We start from the raw sequence: 26,526 nt of genomic DNA, 5'->3' as shown, positions 1-26,526 counted from the left end.
CATCTATAACACCCCAGGCCTCACTAAAGGCTCTATTGGACACCCAGTTGCCTACATCAGATTGGTAGTGTTAAACTGTAATCTCTTCTCCCCAACCAATGATAGATTCAGTATACAAATAGCACAACTCCTTGGCTCCTGGACTGAAATAACTGTGGAAGAATCTGTCCTATAGGGACCCCAGAGTTCTGGTTTGTCCCAGTGGTTTGTCCCAGTGGCTTGAAAATTTACCCTTTACTTTGTGCTTTCCCTTTCTTGCCTCGTTTTTACCAATGCCTAGTCTTCTACCAATGTTTTCTGAGATCACTTGCCAAATAGCTACTTCTCAGACTCTAGCCTTAGGGTCTACTTCTGAGGGAACTCAAATTAATCATGGACTTTTTTTTTTTTTTTTCTAACTAGGATTCTTATTTCTCATATATGTCCATGCTTTCATTCTGGCTTCAAAATTTTGGATCACCTATTGAGAATGTACAACAAAGAGAATATTTAACAGATTGCAGGCAATGTTGTATCCGCCATGGTAATCTTTCTTCACCTTTAATAAAATAAAGTTTCTACCATGCTCACTGCAGTCAGCTCTCAATCCCTGTCTATTAGGTCTGGGACAGCTTTACTTTCCAACTAAAGGTTATTTGCTTTTTGGCCACTAACAGTGCAATGCCTGGAACTCTCTATATTTCTCTAGTGCAGTCCTTTATGTGAAGTAAACAAGAGTCTAGGGCACAATGGAATCTCACTTTTCGTCGTGGTTGCTATAGCACTCCTGACCTCAGCCTGGAATTTTCAGAGCACAGGGCTATTCCCAAACAAGTGTGGTTGAGTTATTTCATTTACTTGACACTTTTGACAGAAGAGAGAGTGTTTCATTCTTAAGGACTAATTTCTATACATGTTTGATATATACGGTGTAGCACTTAAACATAATTCTGAATGCTTTGGGTTTACCTTCACCCATGTTTCTTTGTTCTACACAATTTTGAAAGTAATTTTATCATTTAGTTTTTAAATTAGCTAATGGATGTTCATTACCTTTTTTAGAGTAGTGGACAATGGTTTGTTTACACTAAGCTCATTTTGTGCTGCTGTATAATTGAAGAGTTTTCTTTTCTGAAAGTAAGTTTCCCTGAAGGCATTATTGGAGAAAATGCATCTGCAGTATTTGCTTTTTGTAACTCTGTTTTTAATTTACTAACACAGAGAAATTTTATTCTCTTAGCACATCTCGAGTTTGGTTCCTTCCTTTGTCTCTGAATCAAATAGATATCATAATTACTAGAATGTTTAATGTCCCATATGAATTTCTTATGTGCCTTGCTCTCTGAGAATTCATATGCATGATTTAACCACAGGAAGAAGTAAACATTTCTTTGGATCTATAAGAAGTAAAACATCCAAACCTTGAAAAAAGAAACCTTCCTATCATCTGAACATGTTCAAGTAGAAAAGGTAAGCCAAAAACCGTCCACTGACCCACAAAAAGCAATGGTCATACCTTTCATCTTTGGGTAGGAAATTACTTTCCAAGCAATGATTCCAACACCTAAAATATAGCTGCCATCACATTAACACCAGATATACAGCACTCTGTGCTAAAAGCATAAAGTGTATACATCTTGCTCTTCAGTAGCTCTGAAAAGGAAAAAGGGAGCAGGGTCAACAAGAATCTCTCCTGTGGAAGAGAGAAGCTACTCAATGAGAGGCAATTAAGGATATTGCTAGGGTGGTCCTGTTATTTTGTCAAGGTGTGACATAAACCTCTTGGGAATCCAGTGGGAAGACTTTCTTCTGTATGAAGAAAACTATTTTGTGTAGCTTTTGACATGCCTTGAAGGAGGGGCAAGATGGGGAAGATAGAATAAGGAGAGCTAGCATCAAATATAACTCCTGGCTTTGTCATTTACAAGCTGTACAACCATTTGAACACTTGAGGAGCCACTTAAACACTTGATCCTTGGTTTTCTCAAATGTACAGTGGAGGATCATCATAACTTCTTTAGCCTACCCCCACAACGGTTTTATGGGAATAAATGAAGCGTATGGGGAAAACTTTTGTATATTGTAAAACTACATGCAGTTACCTTTATTGACTCTGTAGTGTGTGCTAGACATTCTTCCTAGTATTTCACATATAGCATATCATTAAATTTTCGTGACAACCTTTGAAGAAGGTATCAATGTTATTCTCATTTTACATTGAAGTAACTTGACCAAGGTGAGTGGAATCTAGCAGAGATGGGATTTGAATCCAAGCAACTGAGTACCAAAGACTATATACTATACTTTAAAGCCATGTTACTCAAAGAATGGTCCATCAGCTGGGGCATGTCCATAACAAAATAAGTGCAGAAACTGAGCATAAGTATTTGAAAACTTTTGTAACTATTTGATATAGTCTCAACATCCAAGTATATGATTATTTTTATAGTAATTTGTGTTTATTGTATTTTTACACAATATTGGCTTGCAGCGGATGGGAAATAACAACTACCTTTTCATCACAGATAGTCTAAGAAACACTGCTCTAAGTCACTACACAATGCAGTTATAGTTGATTATTTTATTGGAATATTGTGGAAAATTTGTAAGATAGACTAGCTATGGAAATTGAAAAGTAAGTTTTATAAATTACTATACCTAATTTAAGCTAAGGAATGTGCTTATGAATACTATGGAAATAAACAATAATTCATGAAGCTAAAGCCAGCTCCTTGACATCAGTCTTCCTGGTCTAGGCAAGGCTCTCCTCTTTCTCCCTCTGTCTTCCATTCTGGACATTAGGTAGGGTATTACCAAAAAAGTAGTTTTTTTATAAAATAAATACCTTATCATACATGGACTATATGGAGAGTTATGTGGGAGATTGACCTGTAGGAGAAAAGGACTTGCATATGCCAAATATTCCCCAAATCAGAAAAAGAGAGAAAATTGAACAGCTGTGGTTGGAAATCCTATATTTGATCAATTATAGAACAAATGAAAAATATCTTAATTATGCTTAGAGGTTTTATAGCAGCACTTGGAATTATATTGAAATTGCATTTTCTCACGAGATTGTTTCAGGTTTGACTTGTTAAGGAAGGATAAGTGTTACTCTTTCATTGCAATCTTTATATCAATTAAGTTCATTTCACTTTGAATATTTGCCATTTTCTTATTTTCTTTAATTTTTGTCACAAACTTTTCTCATGAAAATCCTTCTCAAAGAAATAACCTCTGATAAAGCAAGAAATTCCAAGAAATTACTTTAAATCTCTTCTTTGGGTTACATATTATTCAGGTCTTGGAGGCATGTATGTGAAAACCAGACTTATGTTTAAAAACTGAACTCAAGACATGTTTGATAAATAATATGAAATCTGATTTTCATAAGAAAAATAAAGGGATGTTGGGACACCTGGGTGGCTCAGTTGGTTAAGCATCTACCTTCAGCTCAGGTCGTGATCCCGGAGTCCTGGTATTGAATCCCAGCTCAGTGAGGAGCTTCCTGCTCAGTGAGGAGCCTGCTTCTTCCTCTCCCTCTGCCCCTCCTCTCTCCTTCTCTCTTCTCTCTCTCTCTCTTTCTTACTCACTCACTCTTTCAAATAAATAATAAAATCTTAAAAAAAAAAAGAACAACAAAGGGATGTGTAAGCTTCTTGGATTAAAAATAAATATTAAAACTTGTGAAGTGAGTTACATTTGGACATTTTGATCAATAATAAATGTTTTCATGCAGGATATAGAAATTTAATGGAGACTGATTCTTTGAAATATCAAGGTTTATTTTTCCCTTTCTTTTAGAGATACATAGTTTTACTTAGCACAACAGTCAAGACAACAGTTTATAATATCAGAGATGATAAATTCTACTTCCAAGTGCTCTATTAACTCAATACATGACATTGAGAATTCCTCTAAAATCCTTGGTGCCTCAGTTTCCTTTCTTAACAGACACAGATATCTGAAGTAACTAATTCACTTCACATTTTCTTTAGGAAAAATAGAGAAGGGAAAGAGAGGAGTAGACTGTCTGAGATCAATGGAAATTGGTATCCAAGTACTGTGTATCAGTCAAATTCTGAGATGTATTAAATTTAAATGGGAGTAACTAACTAATATAGAATTATTGTAAAATATTTAACAGAGTTTGGCACATGGTAAGCTTTAAAAAACCTTAGCATTTGCTTTTGTTTTTATTACCACCATTACTATTATTGGAAGGAATATAGGAATATAGGAATCAGAGGAGCAGAGTCCCTATGACTATTGTGGGGAAGGCAGTTTATCCTAAGAATTAGACCTTACACAATAGTTTAAGATGCTGAAGGAATTAAGGTTTAGAAGGGGAGATGGAGGCTATGAAAGTGGATCATCAATTAGTCAGTCTAAGAACTGATCACATAATCCACAAAAGTTAGAATAGTCTGATGAAGTTAAAATAGAAGCAAATGAAAAGTACAGGATTCTTTAATCAAATTGGAATTTCAGAAAAACAGTAAAACAACAACAAATTTTTAAAGGATAAGTATGTACTTACAGTAGAGGATACAGTATCAAGATTAATTTTCCAATGCATTCAGGTATATTCTCTATTATGGGATATTAGATTATTACCAGTTTTTCACTACTATAATCAACTCTTGAAGTAAGGGGACATATTTAGGCAAAAAATTATTTGTTGTTTATCTGAACTGTATTTTATATGGCAACCCTAGACTATGAAGGGCAAGTTCTTTGTGAAGTCTATGAGAAGATATCTTTTCAGTCTAGGTCTTACCACTATAGGTCTACAGACCAGCATTTAGTGGTAGGCCTGGAGCTGCTCTTGGTCAACATGGTCATCAGTTGTGAAGGAGAGCTGGACATGGAATAGAGGAGAGTAAGAAAAAAACAGGATCCCATTTCTGCATTTGTCCATCAAGACATCTGACTAAAACAGTCTTTAAAGGATAATGACCGGTGCTTCATTTCCACTTTCCAAATCTCATGCAAATATCTCTTTTTGGCCAACTGTAACCCAGAGAAGGGAATTTAGAGAGTAGTATATCCTGGCTTAACCAAATTGACAAAGTGAAAACCACCCCTTTGATGATGGTGATGATGATGATGATGATGATGATGATGATGATGATGATGATATAGGTGTTTTCTCAAGGGAAGCTACTTCTTTGTAGCAGTTCTAGAAAACATAAAGAAGTTTTACTTTACCCAGCATATGGTAAACTAAATTAATGTGACAGAGTTCAAATTATGTGATATAATAAAATCGCATTATGTCAAAAGCCATAGGACAGGAGTCTCGAATGTTTTCATAGGCCTCTGAATCTTCTATCATCTAGTTTCTCAATTCAAGCCTTGACTTGGCAGTTTGGAGATTCTACTTCTGAAAGCAACCTTGAACCCTGCAATGAAATGTTATATGTCTGAAGATAAATTAACAAAATTAATTTTCCAACCCACTGTGGTAATCCTCTCATGTGGGATATTTGGATTATTACCGATATTTCACTGCTATAATTAACTTGAGTAAATATCCTTACAAAATAAATATACAGAAAAACAAATATTCCATTAGAGTAACTTTCTTAGTATAGAAATGCTAGGATAAAGGTAGCAATGTTTGCAAGACAAATGAGCAATGTTTAATGCAAAATATCTATTACAAAATTGTTCTCCTGTAAGATCTTACCAATTATACACACACCAGTTCAGCAATGTAAGAGTATAAAATTTCTGACATCCTCACCCACCGGGACTTTTCATTAAAAAATAGATTTACTATTTAAAAAGAAAAAAAATGTTTTAATTTTTATTTATCTGGTGATTTTGTACATACATGAAATATGTTCATATATCCTCCTGTGAGATATTTGTTATGTTATATACTGGTTTTCTATTGTAGCATTTATTTTCTTGTTAATCCACAATTACTTTCTCCCTGTTTTCATTCATTTGTGGCATTTGGTAGCATAACACTATCTTAAATAAGTATTCATAGTCAAATCTGTTAATTTATCTTTGTTTTTATCTTTGTTTTCATCTTGTAAATCCATGCATAGGAATGCCTCTCCCCTACTGAAAGTATTCTAAAGGCCATTTGTGTGTTTTCTACTTTTTAAGGATTTGCATTTTATATCCAAGTCTTTAGTTCATTTGACGTAAACCATAAAGAAAAAAATTATTTAACATTTTTCAAATAATATTTTAATTATCCTTTTTTAAACTAAAACTTCCTTATCTTGTTTTAAAGTGCCACCTTTATCATAAGATATGTTGTACATAATCATAGTTCTAGCACAGAGTTTGGTAGTATGGCCCCAGGAGACAGACCACAAGGTAATTGCAGTTACTTACAAGCTGTGTTACCTTAATTAATTTACTTAACATCCCAATGACTAAGTTTCCTTGTCTGTAAAATTGGAATAATGTTAGGATAAAATTGTCATGAGAATTACAAAGGTGAATTGATGCATGTAGAGCTCATAGAAGAGTTCCTGGTATATAGTAAACACTCAATAAATGTTGGTTGTCATTGTTGTGTGATGGGATATAAAATGAAATACTAACACAAATCCAGATGAGCATTTCTGGTTGTTAAAGACTGAACCTAAAAGTCAACTTGGAGATAGTCGCACATCTACCCTTTGTCTCATTGTGATGTGACCCCTCCACTTTGGTATGATGTTGTCACTTAGAGAACTTGTTATGTCTTCCATGGTTAGGGAGTGCCATAGACTAGAGTATTTGGAAGTGGTTTTTAGATGGAGTGTGACAGAAGAGCTAGGTCAGAATGAGAAACAAAGAGGGTTTGATACTTACCTTTTAATTAATTTATAGTTAAAAGATGGAAGGAAGAAAAGTGGAACTGTTGAAGAACATAGGAAACAAGAGTCCTTTGGGTTGAGCACCATTCTGAAATGAATTATGCCGCCTCCCCCCATTCATATGTTGGAGCCCTAATTCTCAATGTGACAGTAGAGATAGGGCCTTTAAAGAAGTAATTAAGGTTAAATGAAGTCAAAAGCAAAGGGACATAATCTGATAGGATTTATGTTTTTATAAGAAGGGAATCCATTGATACATTATATTAATATGGATACAAATGGTATTTTTTTTTCAAGATTTTATTTATTTATTTGGAAGAGAGAGAGAGTGCATAGGCGCAAGCATGAGCAGGGGTAGGGGCAGAGGGAGAAGGTGAAGCAGAATCTGCTGAGCAGGGAGCCCAATGAGGGGCTCATCCCAGGACCCTGAGATTAGGGCCTGAGCTGCACGTCAGCACCTGGGTGGCTCAGGGAACAAATACTATCTTTAATAAACGGTATTGGAATAAATGAATATCCCAATAGAAAAAAAAAAGAGCCTTGGCCCTTATCTCAAACCACACACAAAAATTAACTCAGAATGGATCATAGACCTAAAAATTAGATCAAAAAGTCGGTTAAAGAGTTATACCTAACAATTTAGTGATATTTTAAATCTGTTAGTGTATATTGCTTATTTTCCCTCTCTCTATATTTTTCTTTTGAAAACTTCATTAATATGTACCTACCTGATGAACATTTTTAAGTTAATTGGATTTTTCAATATTCTTAAATCTCAGATTTATAAATCAATTCTATGTTTTTCCTTTTGTATTAATAAAATTCTGCTTTTATCAATTCATTATCATAGTTCAAGAAAATGATACCTATATGCTTTTGAGAATTGGATATAAGCCTCTTAGAGAAATATTAGAATTTAATAAAGTGATGGAATGGAAAGTTAATATATAAAAATCCCTAGATTGCCTATGTTCAAATAATACCAGTCAGAAAATAAAATATGAGAAAAAGTATATTATTTCAAAAAACAAGGAAACATGGTAAGATACTTAGATATAAATTTTATAATTATGGTATTAGACCAGATTTTAAAATCTTTTAAAAATCTATGAAAACTCAGTAAAGAGAATTTAAATAGCTGAAAAGATATATGCTTTTGGATTGGAAGATATAATCCCTGGTTATGTCACTTCTCACTAAACTAATCTATATATTCAACACAAACCTAATTAACAAACGAGGAATTGTTTGCATGCTTCTTTCTTTGTAGTTTTTAGTTTGGGATTTGATTTTGCCTGCCATATGAAACTAAACAAAATATATTAAGTTCATCTTGTAAAATAAATATGTGAGGATAGCTAGGACATCTTTTAACAATGAAGAAAATTAGAAAATTCTAATAATAGAGACGGATAGATATACAGCTTTAAAATATATTTGAAATATAAAGTTTTGAAACTTGAGCACTAGTGATGAATAAATGTTTATAATAACACCACAGGTAAGTTAAGCCAAACAATGAAACTGAATAGAAGGAAAATAAATAGATTCAAACATGATTGACTTACCTTTAAGGTAATGATGGTATTTCAAATTAGTGGCGAAGGCAGGGTTAATTCTATAAATCATCTGAGATAAAAGTAAAGCTGGATCCTAACCTCATTCCTCAAAACAAAATAAATTTTGATGGAGCAAAGACTTAATCTAAGCATAAAAGGCCTAGAAAGAAAGCACTGTTTATTTATTCGTAATATTGAAATAAGAAAGGCCTTTTTAAATTGGACATAAAATCTAGGAACCTCAAAGGAAAAAGAATATAGATACATCAACTACATACAAATAAAACATATGTTTAAGAAATTACCCTAAATGAAGTCAAAAGACTAACAGCAGACTGGAAAACAGTTTTTCAAAACACATAACAAACACAAAGTAAATTTTCAAATTCTCAAAATATATGTATGAAATCTCAAAGAGGAATCAAGAGCTACAAATAGGCAGTGTACAGAAAAACAATTACAAATGTACAAAAATATATGACGCAATATTGAGCCTCACTCATAATAATATAAAATAATTAATTCATTCAGCAAAAGTTATTGAGCACCTCTTCTATATGTTGGGAAAATAGCCATTAACAAAATAAACACAAATCTCAGCCCTAATGGAGCTTATATTTCAATGAGCAAACTATAGACAATAAAAAAAATGAGTAGACGAAATAAATGATTTGAACATAGTTTATTTGATGAGGATTGAGTGCTGTGAAGAAAATAAAGCAGAGAAAAGAGAATGTGATCTCTAAGAGAAAAGGAGGAAGATTGCAATTTTAAACATGGCACCCAGAGATGGCCTCCAATAAAGATAACAATGTAGTACTAAATTTTGCAATTTCACATCCAACAGAAATACCTGTGTGCAGCAAAAATATGTATGTGAATGTTTATAGAATCATTATTTGTAATAGTAAATAACTTGAAACACCTCTATCGAGTATATCAACACTAGAATAGAGAAGAACTTTAGGGGCGCCTGGGTGGCTCAGCAGTTGAGTGCCTGCCTTTGGCTCAGGTCCTGATTCCGAGATCCGGGATTGAGTCCCACATCATGTTCCCTGCAAGGAGCCTGCTTCTCCCTCTGCCTATGTCTTTGCCTCTCATTCTCAGTCTGTGTCTCTCATGAATAAATAAATAAATAAATAAATAAATAAATAAATAAATAAATTTTTAAAAAAAGAATTTTAGTATGTTCACATGGTACAATTATATACAACAATGAACCTGAATCTACTACAATTATAATAAAACAAGTTGGAACCTCAACATAAAGGTAAGAGAAAAAAAAAGTATATGAGAGCTTCCATTATGTCGTTCCATTTATACCAAGTTTGAAACTAGGCAAAACTGATACAGGTTTAGAGGTTAAGATGGTGATTACCTTTGGGGAGGAGAGTGCATAAGGATATCTTTAAGGGTACTGGGAATGTTCCATTTCTTAGCCTGAATCGTGAACACAAATGTCTTCTCATGGGGTAATTCATTGGGGTGTTCAATGATAATTTATACACTTTTTTAAATGTATATTTCAATTTCAGGAAAGTAAATTTTCCCTTTCTGCATACCCAGGTTTCTTTCATTATTCTTGAGGTTTTAAAATTGAGCCAGGATATATCTAGACATTTTAATCTTTTCATTAACTTTTCCTACTGCTCAGTGAGCATTTTGATCTCTACACATGGGCCTTTCTCAGACCAAAAGCTTCTTCAGTGTTTTTCCTCTCATCTTTATTAAGAAATATTGCATGTTTCATCTCCTGTCTCTGGTGTTCAGTAGCTACTGTATTCATTCTTATTATCTTTAGGGGTTATTTAAAATATTTCTACTTTACTTTGGGAGTAATTATCATTTGTCATTCAAATAAGTCATTTGATTTGCTGAATTTACAATTAATTTCTGAATTTCTACTGATGATTTTCATTTTGGATTTGCTTTTTCATTCCCTAATATGATATTAAGTAATTAAGGCTATTCACACATAGTAAGTCTTCCATTTTTGGTTACAGGGACTGTATTTTTTTTTTTCCCTAATCAGATTGTCATGACCATATCATTTGGTTAGACCCATGAAATGTGAGTGGAAGGCAAGCATAGATCTTACTACTTAACATGGGTTTAAGAGCCATGGGATATTTGTCATGTTCACTTTAAAATCCCTGTGCCTCTGTGATCAGCAATACTATAGGGTCCTAAAATGAAGACAACTTGGAATAGAGCCCATTTTCAACCTATGTTAAATCTGTGGAATAAACAAAAAATCAAATCATCCTGCTTTAGATCACTGAGATTTTAGACTGTTACTGCAGCAAAACCCTGCCTATCCTGACTAGCTTACCATATAACCATTCCTAATCTTTTCCTAACATTTCAGTAAGTTGTACAACTTAATTCTGTTGATTATCATAATTATTCTTAAATTGTGATCTGTTTCTTCATAATAACTGCTATTAGCTATCTTCTTATATTGTGAATCTCTTCACTGGTTCCCTATGATATTTATCTAAGATACATATATCTCTAAATAGAGCACATCTTGTCCCCCCTCACTATATGCCTGGCTATACTTAGAATTTTCAAACATGCTAACAAAACCAATAGATCTAAATTCAATTAATAATTAAGTTATACAACAACCTGAGAGGAGACAGTCCAAGTTGAAGACAGTCCCAGAGGAGGAACATTTTCTATTCTCATTTCCTCCTGTGTTTAGTAAAGCTACTTCACCGACAGTCAATTTTTGGTATCCAGTTTCTTTGGCTGGAGTGGGTTCACACTGGGTCCGTGGCCAGTTGCCTACCTGTCACCCACCACATAAGAGAGAAGCCCATGTTACTCCAATATTAAGCCCTTGCTTCTCTGCTGAGATTTGTGCTTTGTAAGCCTCCCAGGCCAAACTTGAAGCCTTTTGTTATTGCTGCTTTTATTTTTGTCATATTTTAAAGATATGTGTGAACAAATCAAATAATAATGTTAGCGTATCATAATTTCTATACCTCCCCATCCGATACCTGTTCAAACTCATAGTCCTACTCCCCAGGAGCAACCTGTTTTACTTTCTGTTACCTTCAAAACACTAAATAACATACATATATCTCTGCCTCAGTTAAATATTCCAAATAAATATTGATTTTCCTAAAATTAAAAATAGTTTTCCTTAGTAACCTTTTAATCCCTCTTCCCCTTCTCAGCACTTGATAGTAGCATTTGTGTGTGTGTGTGTGTTGTGTGTGAGTGTTGTGTTGTGTGTGTGTGTGATTCTTCTATTGGCTATTATATTTTATTTCATATTTTAAATATTAGTGCACCTCTATTCTCTTTCATAATTCCTCTGTCCTTCCACTTCCCATTGACTGTGTGCTATTATTTTACATGTATACTGGAATTCTGTTAGTATTTACATTCCAAGTTCTGCATTTACAACTAAGTTTTACAGAGTTTATCCATGGGCTGACTAAAGCTGAAAACCATTAAGACATTATTATATTATTATGAATAAGCACTAGGATTACATTCTTTTTTCCTATGTAAACAATACCATAACTCCTGAGCCACTTAGAAGAGAATATTAAGAGCATCAAGACAAAGATGAATTGTCTTACATTCCAACAATTGCTTGAAATCAATTGTTTATATACAATTTAATTTTTCTCTTGAATTCTGTATTGTTTTTCCTTTTATCTTGAATAACACGCTTTATCTCATCTCAAATTTGTTCCATCCCCTTCATGACACAATTCCTTTTAAGACTTTTACATTAAGAGACCACTGTCACAGAGCCCACCATTCTTCTACTCCATTCTAAAAGAGCCTCTCTTAGACCTAATAAACCATTATCATCCCGAGGTGTTTTTTTTTTTTTCTTTATAACTGTCTGTTTCGTTGTTAGTATGTCTTTTTTCTTTCTTAATCTACTCACTCATTTATCTAGAGTACAAATTCAGCTAACTTTACAGAATGAGATTTGGGAGGCGTGGCTGCTCATTAGATGGTGTGGGACCTAGTGACCTCAATATCTACCCTACCTTCTTTACTTAAGAGCAGAGTCCCAATTTATTTTTTTAGACTTAAAAGTGCACAAATAAAAGATTCCAGCTTGCAGCTAGGTAATTCTAATAATTTAAGAGGGCATTGGGTGCAACTTCAGGGAACACCCTTTCAATGGTTGAAATAGCTGGTAAGCACTCAGCAGACACACATGCACCTACTTCTAACCGGAATGCAGAAGTGACAGGAGGAACTCCAGCAGTCATTTGAAACATGAGGCAGTCTTGAGAATGGAAGCCATGCACCAAGAACAGCACAACAAAAAGAGGGGAATCTGTGTCCTTGTTGACATCATAGAACTGCTATACTAGCCGTGTTACAATATATTGTACATACAAATATGGATACTGACTACAAATACATTTGACAAGGAAGACAGAAAAACATATGCCACTTGAGCAACTGCTATTTTTGATCTCAGTTGCTAGCTACTGAATACAATTATATGTTGAAAATCATGGTAAGGTTTTTAGGCTCTTACACGTCTATAAATATCTTAGTTTTGTCATACCTGGTTATGGCTTTCTGTGACCTTAGAGTTCAAGGTTGAAACTTATTTTCCTTCGGTGTTGTAGGCATTGCAGACATCTTTTTTCTTTCTGAAAAATTTTAGAATGCTTTAGTTTTTCTTAATACTCTAAGACTTTACAAGAATGTGTCTGGATGCGGGCTTCTTTGATCTTTCATTCTTTTATTTTTGTGTATAGAAGTGCACCATCTTGCCCCAGATTTAAGGTATTTTCTTTGTTTGTTTGTTTTTCAGATTCCGTTTTTAAATGGAGATGATTCATGGTGGTAAAGTAGAATACAAGGGTATATTCCCTTTGTGTTTCCCTTAGCTCCAGCCCTCTCTTTTCGCCAATAAACTTTTCATTCTATGTAATAAAAACCCAACAAAAAGTTATTGACTTACTTAATTGAAATATCTCAGTCAAAATTCAGACATGGCTCTATTCCAGGCTTAGATGTTGTCAGTCCTCATCTCTCCATCTGTTAGATCAATTTTCTTCTTTGGCGTTTTTCTTATGGTGTTATGGTGGCGTCCAGCAGCTCCAGGCTTATGTTGACCCACCATTAAGTCTAGAAGAAGAGAGCTTCTCAGAATTTAGTCATATCTGTTTGGTCTATTTACCATTTCTCTTAAAATCATTGATACACTTTGCAGTACACAGGCTTTGGATGTGAACCTATCTCTGAACCAATCATAGCAGCCAAGAGGATACAGTGCTCTGATGGCCAGTCTAGAACCAAGAGCTGAGTGGCAGAGATTGCTAGTTTCACTGAAAATCTATTCTCCTTTTTTTACCTTACAAAGACAACCCTTGGATTTTAGTTGGCCTCGTGGCTTAATTTTCCAGCCTCTATTGCAGCTAGATGTGTGCTTGTGGCTGCATTCTGATCAACAGCAGGTAAGAAGCGATACATGCCTCTTCAGAAAAGTGAATTTAATGGGACAGGACAGTAGATCAACAGAAATGGTGGAGCTTAGATCTGTAACATCATAAGATACATTGCCTGTCCTGGTCTTTCTGCGGTCTTCATTTGCATGAAAAAATACATTTCAGCCTTGTTTTAACTGTCATCTTGGGTTTTCCATCATTCGCAGCTAAACCAAGTCTTTTTTTTTTTTTTAAAGATTTTTATTCATGAAAGAGAGAGAGAGAGAGAGGCAGAGACATAGGCAGAGGGAGAAGCAGACTCTGTCTGGGGATCCTGATGCAGGACTCATTCCTAGGACCCCGGGATCACGACCTGAACAGAAGGCAGACACTTTACCACTGAGCCACCCAGGTGACCCAAATCCAGTCTTTTTAAATACAGATATTACCAGCACCACCCCAACCACATGAACTAACAATGGAGATAAGTGGTTCACTGAAAAAAAAAAAATGGTAGAACTGCTAAATTCGTTCTAAAAGTATAGGAAATTATCTCTGGTCAAGTAAATACAAAAGATGAATATGCAAGGAATATAGACAGGAGTCCTAAGTTAGGAGGGATTCCTTACTTAACTAGTAGTGAAGTGATTGCTTTGTAGTAGGATGCTCCGCATTCAGCTGTCCCTATCTGCATACACTTAGATGTTCCTGAAGGTTCTGCCATGAGGAAGGCAACCATCTCTAGTTTCTCGTGTAGATGCCAGCTCCTCTCCACTTCAATACTATTTGTCATTATAAATTGAATTTCAGCCCATAACCTCACCCTCACCTGGAAGTCTACAAAACATTTTCCTATAAACTTTTATAAAGCAATTCAATTAATAAAACCAATTGTACTGTTTAAAATAAAAGCCTTTAGAAGCTGGTCAGCTATTTTGATAAATATAATATTTGAAGGAACTTCTTTCCTTTTTAGTTTCTTTAATGTATAATTAATTTTCTTAAAAGTGTTCAGATTTGGGGAAAAAGAAGCTACATTTTTTTAATGTGTCATTTAGAAAACTATAATAAAATTTTTTCACTAGTTTCACATTTATCTTTTTCAAATGATATGTGTTTGCCTTATTATGATAAATTAAACTTTATATATATAAATATGCTTTATAAGGACGTTTTATACACACACACACACACACACATGCATATGGACTTTATAAGGACAAACCTGTAAATACATCAGCACTGACAATTTAAAAAGCAAAGATTTATAACCAGCTCTTATTCACCATCTGTGTGACCATGTAAGAGTTATTAGAGGATCCAAGATACTTCACGTCCATGTCACCTTTTGTCATAGCCAGAATCAAACTCCTCCAGCCATCTGTCCTCTTCTGTTAGCATAACACCCATACTACTCTGAGCTTCCTCTCTTCGAACCTCCAATCTTAGCTCTCTCCTCTCTTGGTATGCTATTCTGTCGAGATCCCTATTTTTTTTTTAAGATTTTATTTATTTATTCATGAGAGACACAGAGAGAGGCAGAGACACAGGCAGAGGGAGAAGCAGGCTCCATGCAAGGAGTCTGACATGGGACTTGATCCCGGGATTCCAGGATCACGCCCTGGGCCGAGGCGGCACTAAACCGCAGAGCCACCTGGGCTGCCTTCAAGATCCCTATGCAGATAAATTCTCTCATATTCTCAGTTTTCACAAATGTTTCCTTCACCTTCTCACCTTGACCCTATTTCACTCCTCCCAGAACTAGGCTATCTTTCCCTACGACACACACATCTCCTTTATCCTACATTTGTTCTTTGGGCTCATGATCAGATCGCTGATTCTTTTCTCATCATTCAGTTACTCTATTCTCTTCTTTGTCCTTTTAGCTTAACACCCATGGCCCATTACCCTGCTCAATACACAAATATCTAATCAACACACACATATCCTCTAATGTTTCATTAAACTACCCTGGAGCACACCTTCTTTCAGCACATCACTTTCTCTGATCTATTCTCCTTAATATTGTCCAGAGGTTACTTTCTAGGGCGCAAATATGTGTATGTCCCTCCTGTCTTCATATTTTCCCAGGATTCTGCATGGCTTTTAAGTTAAAGTCCAAATAGCAAAAGCAGGCCTCAACTGGCCTTCCCCCTGCTTTCCTTTCCATGCATCCCTCACTGTTTCCCCCATCAGATTCCGTGTCTGATTTTGCCACATAAGCAACTAATCTCACCTCCCTGAACCTGTCTTGTTCTCTTCAATTTCAGGCCATTGTTCATGGATCTCTGCCTAGAATATCAATACACTTCTGTCTTGTCCAAACTTCAGCTTAGGACTCATTCCTTCTACCATTTCTGTCACTTCCCTCTTCCTCTCACCCTCTAGTCTGGAATAAAATCCTTTCCATACATAGCACCTTATTCACTCTTTTTCTAACACCAGTGACACCTGATTAAATTGTTTATTAGAGTCAGTCCTCCCCACCTCCTACTAAACAGTAAGTTCCTTGATGGCAAAAACTGCACTTATTCATGTGTTTTTTCCTCCTGTTTGTATAGTGCTCAATAAATATACAAGGAGCGAATTAATCCCATCTCTTCAGCTTTTGTTCTCTGCATGGTCCGATTCTCCCAGATGAAACAGTCAATGTTTTGGATTAGTTTCTTGCATTTTACTGTCACTTTCCAAATAAGTCTGGGTCATGGAAGATTTACTTAATGCAGGAAATGAATAGAATAAATGTGTACATAGATTGCATGCCATGGTAATTAAATCATTAGTGCTGAACACTAGTATTTAGACTAGAGCACGTTAACATATGTTTTTATTTGTCAGAAGCAATAAGTAAAGATGAAACCTAGTAATTATAGACTGTGAATAAAAAGGCATTTTCCGGGTGGTCTTGAATAAATCTTGAAGAAAAGAAAGCAAAAGGCAAATATTCACCAGTGTTTCTCCTGACTTCTTTATTAAATGTAACAGTGACCTTCTGATATTCTGTGCTGCTTTTAAAAATTGAACTGATAGTATTTTTGTATGTCTAATAACATTGTCTCAGATATTCATCAGCAGTTTTGTTCACTTTTGTTGACTCCCTCTTCCATGTTCTCATGCTTCTCTGCCTTCCAATTACCTGTTCCCCACTTGGATGGTCTCAGCCAACCCCTCTCAGCCTCTCTTTCCCATTCATCTCCTATAAGCCATTGACCTCCTGTCATCCCCCTTTGCCTTTCCTCCATCAAATGATACTAGATTCATGTGGTGAGACATTTGTGTGGAAATATAATACATAGTTACTTTCATTTTTTAAAAATTGTAAATTGTGAACCTGTTTGTTACAAAAATACCAATATTTCTAGTGATATTTTAGTATTGCATGAAAAAAAATAACAAAATATTTAGTGTTGTCATTTCTTCTCTGGTATTAAAATCAACAACCCCATCCACAGGACAGGCATTGTTATGGCTATGGAGGTATAGTCTATTGTGGATTGAGTAGCCACGCATTCTTTTCTAGAACAGCCAGAAATAAGCATCCCTCCACATGCATATAGGCCAAGCAGATATCTAGTTACTGATGCAGTTGACTGGATATTTGATATTGAGATATATGCTTTATTAGTGACTGAAATATTCTCGCCCTTGTTTAGGACATCACTAGGTAATTAACAAATTAGCATTTTTTATTTTTAAAATAAAGGGAATTTGTTTGATATTTCAGCTCCTTGTGAACTGTGCCCTGAACAGACAGTAGAGGAGCTTCCTCATCTGGGGCATTGAAATGCACCAGTAAGAGACTCTCGGACTATACATATTACTAGAACAGTATTCCCAGTTACATGAATGGGAGAATTTAGGGTGCAATAATCTAAACCTAATCTCATTTTAACCATCCTAAACCTAATCCCTCTGAGTAAATGAGAGAATTTTTCCCTTTCTAAACTTCTAAAATATAGTTTCTTCTTTATAGCTGGAAAGGCTATGACTCTGTTTGACTGCATATTACCACTTGGCTTTGAGAATGACCAAAGCTCAGGGTGTAGAGAAAGTGGGGTGTACACTGCATCCACTCATTGCATAGACACAGTTTTCTCCTAGCCTACTCGGTGATTTAACAATTTCTGGCTCAATACATTATAAATCACACATGACATCTCTTCTAAGACTGCAGCATCAGGGTGTGAGTTTGGGCCTCTGAGGAGAGTTGTAAGAAGAGCAAAAAGTTGTGAGCTGTGGACCTGAACAGCTGCTTGGTGGTGGCAACGGCAGCTGTTACCAAGAAATGCCTTTCCCCCCAATGTGCTTCTCTTGCTCTCCTGTCCCCTTTCTTGTCAATAGCCAGTCAACATTTATTGATTGTGCAGAGGCTAAGGGCTAATTCTTCTGGGGAGGCTTATCCATCTGCCCCTTTTCTTTTGGCTTACATTGTCTCTCCAGGGTTTTATTTTGTTTTTATAAACATCTTTCTATCTGCCTTCTCCTTCTCGCCATATGGCAATTCTGATATATATCTTTTTGTTGGAGGAGGAATGTGAGACAACAGAAGAGAAGAGGTCCCTAATGGAAAAAAAAAAAAAAGATTTAGAACACTTATCAGAGGAGTGTATAGTTTAATAAATGCTGCTTTCTTCAGCATGATTTTAATCACATTACGATTAAACATTTTCCCCTCAAAACAAGGAAGACTGGTTTCCATAAATACAAATATTGTCTACAACCAGTGTCTCCAATTCTCTCTTACCTGTCAACGTGAAGCAATTCAATCAGGCATCCTCCCACAATAATAAAATTGTTCTTGCCTAAGTCACAAAAGACCTCCACATCTCAAATCTACAGAGTATTTTTCAATCCTCATCTTACTAGATTTCTCAGTAGCATTCAAGTCATTCAGGAGCATTCAGTCCTTCATGAAATACCACATGGCTCCCATGACTTCAGCCTCCTAGATTCCACTCCCCCACCCACTCTGTGACCAGCCTTTCTCATTCTCCTTCCACAGCATTATTGCCTCTAGCTCCATGTCCCAGAGTATTCCTGGCACTGAACTCTTCTCTAGCAACACCTGTCTCTGAGCTCATCCAGCATCCAGGTTTAAATACCATCTATTTGCTTCCAATTCCCCAAATTCTACCTTTAGATAAGATTCTTGTTTTTGAGCACCAGATTTTTCTATCAGACTGTTTTCTTGACAGCTCTATGAGGTTTTAAATTGAATAAAACCAAACTCAAACAATCCCAACACCATTTTACTCACTCAACTTTCTCATTTGGGGGGAACTATCAAAAACATGGGAGTCCTTGATTTATTTTCCTTCAATCCCTATATGAAAGCCTCATTAGTAAGTCACTATTGCCTCCTATTTGCATCACATATTCACATTTTCTCCCCCACTGTTTATTATCACGACTCTAGTGTAAACACTGTTTTCTCTGGATTAGAATATGACAATAGTTTCCTAAGTTGTCTCTGCCATTCTTACCCTCTCCATTTTGTTATTTAGGAAACATCTATAATGAGCTTTTACATTTTAAACCCTCAGGATGTCACTTATCTGGCTTATAATCCTTCAGGTCTCCTATTCCACGTGTAATAAAATCCACTGTTCTTCACTCACCTGCAAGTTCCTGAGGGATTCAGCCCTCCTGACTTCCTCATTTTTGTCTTGTGACCAGCTCCAGCAGACTCCCTCGCCATTCTTCATACATGCTATCCCCTCCACCTGGAAGGTTCTTCCCTCAACTCCTCACATTCAGTCTTCTTCTCATCCTCCATCTGCCATCTTACATGCCAATTTCCCAGAGGGGCAGTTCTTGATAATCCTGTCTCCATCAGTTTCTCACCAACTGTCTTCTAGTCTCTATCATTTGATCCTATTCTTTTCCTTCATAGAACTCATCACTGTGTGTGTGTGTGTGTGTGTGTGTGTGTGTGTGTGTGTGTGTGTTCTCTCTTGTTTAAGGCTTGGCTAGCTGCTAAAATGCACTCAACCTTGCAATGGAAGTTTTTGTTTGTTTGTTTTGTGACAAGAAGAAAAAAATGTAGGTTGGAGTACATTCATTAATTTATTCCTCATCATCATCTGCCATCAGTTAATTGTAAGACATTACATCAATAATACTAGTTATAATTTTAATAACAATGATAGAAACACCAACAGTAATAGCAAACATTTATATAGGTCGTATATGTGCTGAGCACTATTGTAAGCACTCTTAGCATTATTGCCTCCTTCAATCTGAATATAAAGTAGGTATTAGTCTCCCACTACTGCTGACAAGGAAATCAAGGCACATCAAGTAAGTGACTTGTTGCTGGCCATCATGCCTTTAAGTCGAAGAGCCTGTTTTTAATTTGACAGTTGAGATCTAGAACCTGGGGCTCTTAAGTACTACCCAAAACTGCAAGTTATTGTAGGACTGTAAACCGAAGGAAATAATGAAAAATTGATTTTGTTTTTCATGGCGCTTATAGTTTGTTGTGTTTTCTTTAAGCCCAGCAATAAGAATTCTTGCTTCCATTTTTAAGTACAGTAGAGACCATGTCTATATCATGTTATATATTCAATAATACTTTTGTGTCTGTTGGTAATTTCTTATTGATTGCATAGCTAATATAATTTTACATTTATGATACCCAACACTGCTTCTTATTTTCAAACTACATTAAAATAATAAAGAACATATACCACAATAAGCATTTCTAGGGAATCTAATACTTTCGTTATTAATTTAATCCTATAAGAGGATGATATATGTTTCATTTAAGGTTTTAATTATCAGGAAAAAATCCTTATATTTCATTTTCCAAAGACATATGAGGCAGTTTTTACCACATTAAAACCTAAGTCTCCTCTACGAATCAGTGAGGAAGGGATTGTTTCCTGAGTCTACATAATGCAAGGCTAAATTATTATTCATAAAATCATTCAGGAAAACTTCATGTGTGACGGTATGAGCATGTAGACTGTAAAATAACAAATATGACTCTATTTAATAGGCTAACAGGGCTAGGCCATCATACAATTTAACCTAGGACATTATATAGGCTTGAGTGTTTTGGACCAAAGTGAGGAAAGACAATGCATTAAAACCCCCATAAGCCCCTTCAGACATTTGAATGTGGCATCCCTGTCATCTGTTAGAGTGGATGTAACTATAATTCCCCAGCTTCAGTAAACATTTAAATATGTTGGTTTTCTGCTCCCAGAGGTTTTCCAAGCTGCTCTGCCAAATCTGTTAATGTAGAAAAATGAAGTCAAGAAGAAAAACTTAAAAGACCTGAGAGCAAGTCTGAGATGTAGGAGAGAAGACAGGAGTAAGAATGGGAGTGATTAAAGATCCATTTATCATCATCCACAAAACTGGAGTCTTCCCATACAAGGAAATAGAATGGAAATGCTCCTTAAATTGGGAAAAATATGCTAGTCATTATGCATAGATCCCAAGAGAAGAGATTTTACATATTGACACTGCTTCTTCACAATACCACCCCTTTCTTCCAGTGATTAATATTAGAAAGATGTATTTTTAAAGCTCAGAAAGGTTCTTGGGAATACAGAGACATTTAAAGATAAGCTATGATTGGTGAAGAGAACATTGGCTAAGTACTAATTAAACTTAGTTTCTTTGAAAAGTCTTTGTTGTGGCTGTACCAGTCTCCCTGCACAATTAACATGATCAGTTTATCTTCTAGAAGTCCAAACATTAAGTTCCTATATGATTCCCTGGGTCCGACCCAGTAGCAGTATCCACTGCTACCAAGGAAGTTTAATTCCTATTCCTTACAGTGAAAAGAACTCCTGAGTCAGACTCAGAAGCTATAGTTTACAATCCCATTTCTGCTCCTTTTAACTGTTTGATTTGGGCTGGGCACTTAATTTCATAAAGCATCAGTTTTCTTACTTGGAAAATGGCCTACTTCCTTCACAGAAGAGTCTCTGAAATACATGAAAGCATAGACCTTTGGTAGGCTTGTAAAACATGTTATAATTTCTTTCTTCCTTTTTTTCTTCCAAACGTGGGAAACAATTCTGGTCTTAGAATAGTAAACATTAAGGAAAGTGGCATATTTTTACAGTACTTTCCATCCAATCATTGTGAGTGTTGTTTTACTTACACCTTCCCATTTAATTATTAAAATAACCACTAAAGCAGTTGCTGCTTTTCCTATGTTACATATCATAAGGGTAAGACTCAAACAGTTTTATTAACTAGGCCATTTATTTATCTAACAGTATTTGTTAACTGTTTACTGTGTTCCAGGCATTAAGCCAAGGACCACGGATGCAAAAATGATTGTGGTTTGATTCTGCCCTCCTTGAAGTTCCAGTTTGGGAACAGAAAAAGGTGACATACAACATTAATACTCTATTAATTTCCAAAGCAGTAGAGGCAAAGCCTTCTGGCCCTTTGACTATGGCAGCCCGATTTTTAGGTTCAGCAATGGGAAGTCAACCTCACTTTCACCCACTTTTATAGTATAATTGCGATCCTACTATTTCCCCCCTAGAACTCACCCCACAGTTAGAGAGTTATCTTCTCAGGATAATATATCTTCTCAGACCACACTGCCACACTTTCCCTACAGCCATTATCTGGTTTTGTCTCTTTCTTGGACTGATCCATTCAATGCAAATGGACATGAAGAACTTTCTGTGTGCCAGATCTTATACTGTATGCTGAGGATAAAATATTTACATAAGGATAAAAGAGAATAAAAATATTTTTTTAATTGCTGCTCTTGAGAAGGTTAGAATATAATAAGGGAAGACTGTCATTGAATAGAAAAGAGTAAAATACTATAGATGCTAGGATAGAGGTCTGCAAAAGATAGATGTGAAATGCAAATAAAGCACGGAGTATATTATCTGCTTGGTATCAGGATGGGCTAAGGTAAAAGATGAAGGGTTCAGTACATGTGGCACAGAGAAGGCCATCCCCAGGAGGATATTTAGACCGTGAGCTTAGGGGAAACACTTTGCTTAAAGATATATCTTTTCAGGGACCCCTGGGTGGCTCAGTGGTTGGGCGCCTGCCTTCGACTCAGGTCGTGATTCCGGGATCGGGGATCAAGTCCCGCATCAGGCTCCCTGTGAGGAGCCTGCTTCTCCCTCTGCCTATGTCTCTACCTCTCTCTCTCAGTCTGTGTCTCTCAAGAATAAATAAATAAAATCTTTTAAAAAAAGAGTTTAAAAAAAAGATATAACTTTTCAGATATATCAGATATATACAAATATCATATGAAGCTATGAAAGCTGGATTGTCCAAAAAGAATGTCTAGAGTGAAAGAGGAAAGAAGACCTCAAATATGGTAGAACTTGGAGGAAGAGCAGAGCTAAGGAACAGGAAGGGATAAGCAAGAACATAGACACCAGTTCTTACAAAGACATCCTCATCTCTTCCTGAGAAATCAGACTTCTTCATTCCTCAGATCTTTGCAAGAGCTATGTAACACAATGACATAACAGAAAAGACTTGAATAAAATCTGTTCACAATACTCTTAAGAAAACATACTGTCTAGTGCCTGGGTGACTCATTGGTTAAGCGTCTGCCTTTGGCTCAGGTTGTGTTCTTGGGGTCCTGGATCTTGCCCCACCTCGAACTCTCTGCTCAGTGGGGAGTCTGCTTGTCCCTCTCACTCCCCCTCTGTGCTCTCACTCTCTCTTTCAAATAAGTAAAATCTTAAAAAGAAAGAACTTACTGATTTGGCATCCCAATCAGAACATTTTTATAAGATTTTTAATTAAAGCAAATAAGGATAAAAAAACAGATAAATGGAACTGGAGGGTATTATGCTGAGTGAAATAAGTCAATCGGAGAAGGACAAACATTATATGTTCTCATTCATTTGAGGAATATAAATAATAGTGAAAGGGAATATAAGGGAAGGGAGAAGAAATGTGTGGGAAATATCAGAAAGGGAGACAGAACGTAAAGACTCCTAACTCTGAGAAACGAACTAGGGGTGGTGGAAGGGGAGGGGTGGGGTGGGGGTGAATGGGTGACGGGCACTGAGGGGGGCACTTGACGGGAAGAGCACTGGGTGTTATTCTGTATGTTGGCAAATTGAACACCAATAAAAAATAAATTTATTATAAAAAGAACAGATAAATGAAAAAAATATGTCCTTCAAGAAATGAATAAAGGAAATGTGGTATATATGCAATGGAGTATTATTCAGTCCTGAGGAAGAAAGAAATCGGGCCCTTTGTGACAACATGGATGGATCTTGAGGGCATTAGGTAAGTGAAATCAGTCAGAGAAAAACAAATACTGTATGCTATCACTTTTATGTGGAATCTAAAACAAAACCGAAAACATATAAGAAACAAACAAAATGCTGATTTCATAGAGATAGAGAATACAATGGTGGCTGCCAGGGGCAAGGGGAGGGGCAATAGGGAGATATAGGTCAAAGGGTACAGATTTTTAAGTTACAAGAATAAATTCTGTGGACCTATTATACAGCATGGTGACTGTAGTTAATAGCATGATACACTTGAAGAGTGGCTGAGAATAGATCTTAAGCACTGTCACTACAAAAAAAAAAAGAGAGAGAGAGAGAGAGAGAGAGAGAGAGAACTATGTGAGGAGGTGATTATGCTGATTACTTGATCTTGGTAATCATTCCACAATGTATATGTATGTCAAATCATCACATTGTACACAAAAATATATATACAATTATATTTGTCAATTATTTCTCAACAAAGTTAAGAAAAAGGGAAAAAGTGGAATAAACCCATGAACTCTGCACCTCAATTCATGTCTTAATGTTTCATGAGAGCCTTAGTTTATGTGTTAAATAGTGATGTTTTAAAAAAAATAAATAAATAAATAAATAAATAAATAAATAGTGATGTTTTATGTCAAGGTGATATCTTCAGAAGTTTTAGAAATATTACTAGATTACCTAGCTATATAATTCAATAGCTGTTATCATTTTAGCACCTTCCTCATACAATTAACCTTTTTTCTTTCAAACCATCAACATTTTTTAATACTACAGTGATTGCTGATCTGTTTAATTCTACTCTCAATTTATTTTGAATAAATATGCTAATCTTTAAAACAGATGCATTGTATTTCTTATCTTTCAGTAATTAAAAGAAATCATCTAATAACTATATATTTGCTATACATATATATGTATTTAACTTGGAAACATATTGCTAAGGGAAAAAATGTTCTTGTTTCAACCTTTTTATCAAGACCTTGCCTTTGAGAGAGACTTATGGGAAAGAGGTTAGTGGGGGTTTTGAAGACTGCTTAATGCAGCAGTTCCTAGAATGTGATACTCAGATAATAAGCACCAAGGGATAGTATTAGGGAAGATATGAGGTGAAACACAATTTGTGGTCAAAATAAGTTTGGAAAACTCTTTGTTAAACTATGTTGAAGAGAGTTCTTTACTGTAGGACTTCTCAGAGCCTACAAACAAGGTTCGTTTTCATGGAAAATACTTTAAGAAAAAATTGCCTTACATACAGTGATCAAAAGACCAAAAAAAAAAAAAAATGACAAAACATGGCAGAGATCAGCATGGATGTGACAGGGAGTGCCACAGTTGAAGACCGACTGCATTACTCAAATCAGGAAAAATGAAAAGCAGGAATGGAAGGAAAACTCTTGCTCAGGTATACACCTGGAGAGAAAGAAAAAAGCAGGTGAAGGTAAATTTTTCTGCAACACACATAGAGCCTACCTCTGGCTTTCTGGAAAATTGCTACTTGCTTCACCAAAATTTCTCTTCGAGTCTGCTTCCTTTTCAAAGTAGAAGGACATGGTCTCTTACATTGCCACTGTAACTCCAGTGTGTAGAAAAGCATCTATCACAGAGAAAGTGCTAAAAAAATCATTGATCCAATTGGGCAAATAGTAAATCAATGGCGGTAGAACCATAAAAATAATGAAAATTCTATTTGGAGACTTTCCAATGGTTGGCGCACATGCAGAAACCAAGAGTTCCAGGTGTTTCCTAATCCTGTCTCTATTCTGAGAGATTACGCTTAAGGGGTTCCCCACAGGAAAACTTTGCAAAACCTTGGCAACTTGCCACTGCACATGAAGGCACAATCAAGGTTGGCTATTAATAGGAAAACAATACAATTTGAAGAGAGGCTGACTGTCCTTTGTGCAGTTTCTTCTAATTTATTAAAGAATGTTTATTATAAGCCTAACCTTAAAACTTGGATTTTTACATTAATAATGCCTCATATTTGTAAGATAGTTTTCAAGTCTCTTCAAAATTATCTAACTTTATTAATCCTGAAAAAAGTGACAAGTAGCCTGTCATAGGAAGACAAAAATTAAAGCAGATCAGATGAATGATTTGCCCAAGGTCACAACATTATTTTATGGAAGATCTAAGATTAGAACCTAACCAACTCTTCCATCTTTTATTCCTTACAACACAGAGAAGAGTAAACACTAATTCCATCTGGTTTGAGAAATCCCCTGACTTGTAATGGAATGGAAACTTTCTTTTAAAAATACCCTCTATAGAAAAAATTTAAAAAAGAAGTCTACATGACTAATTCTCCTAAAATAATAAAACAATTATAAGACCACATAAAAGTAATCTAAAAAGCTGGGTGAAGAGAAGATCAAAGATGCTTATGTAAGGACAAGATAGAAGCCAAGCTTCAAAATTCAAAGCTTTTGTGAGCTCTAATCATTTCGCTTGCATTCATAAAATCTTAAACATTTTCTCTCCACTTTTTGATGTATAATATTCA

General features: G+C 35.6%; 1 long non-coding RNA gene across 1 annotated transcript in view; it reads left to right on the top strand.

Moving 5' to 3' along the window:
• The first annotated feature begins 809 nt into the window (after positions 1-809).
• Positions 810-26,526, top strand: part of LOC125755210 (uncharacterized) — an 83,350-nt gene continuing 57,633 nt past the window's right edge. Inside the window, exons 1-2 of the long non-coding RNA XR_007411080.1 lie at positions 810-1,116; positions 1,353-1,449. This is a non-coding gene — a long non-coding RNA (uncharacterized LOC125755210). The remainder of the gene's footprint in view (positions 1,117-1,352; positions 1,450-26,526) is intronic.

Source organism: Canis lupus, chromosome 6 (genome assembly GCF_003254725.2).
Source record: "Canis lupus dingo isolate Sandy chromosome 6, ASM325472v2, whole genome shotgun sequence".
NCBI lineage: Eukaryota > Metazoa > Chordata > Mammalia > Carnivora > Canidae > Canis > Canis lupus.
This window is presented reverse-complemented; position numbering and strand designations above follow the sequence as displayed.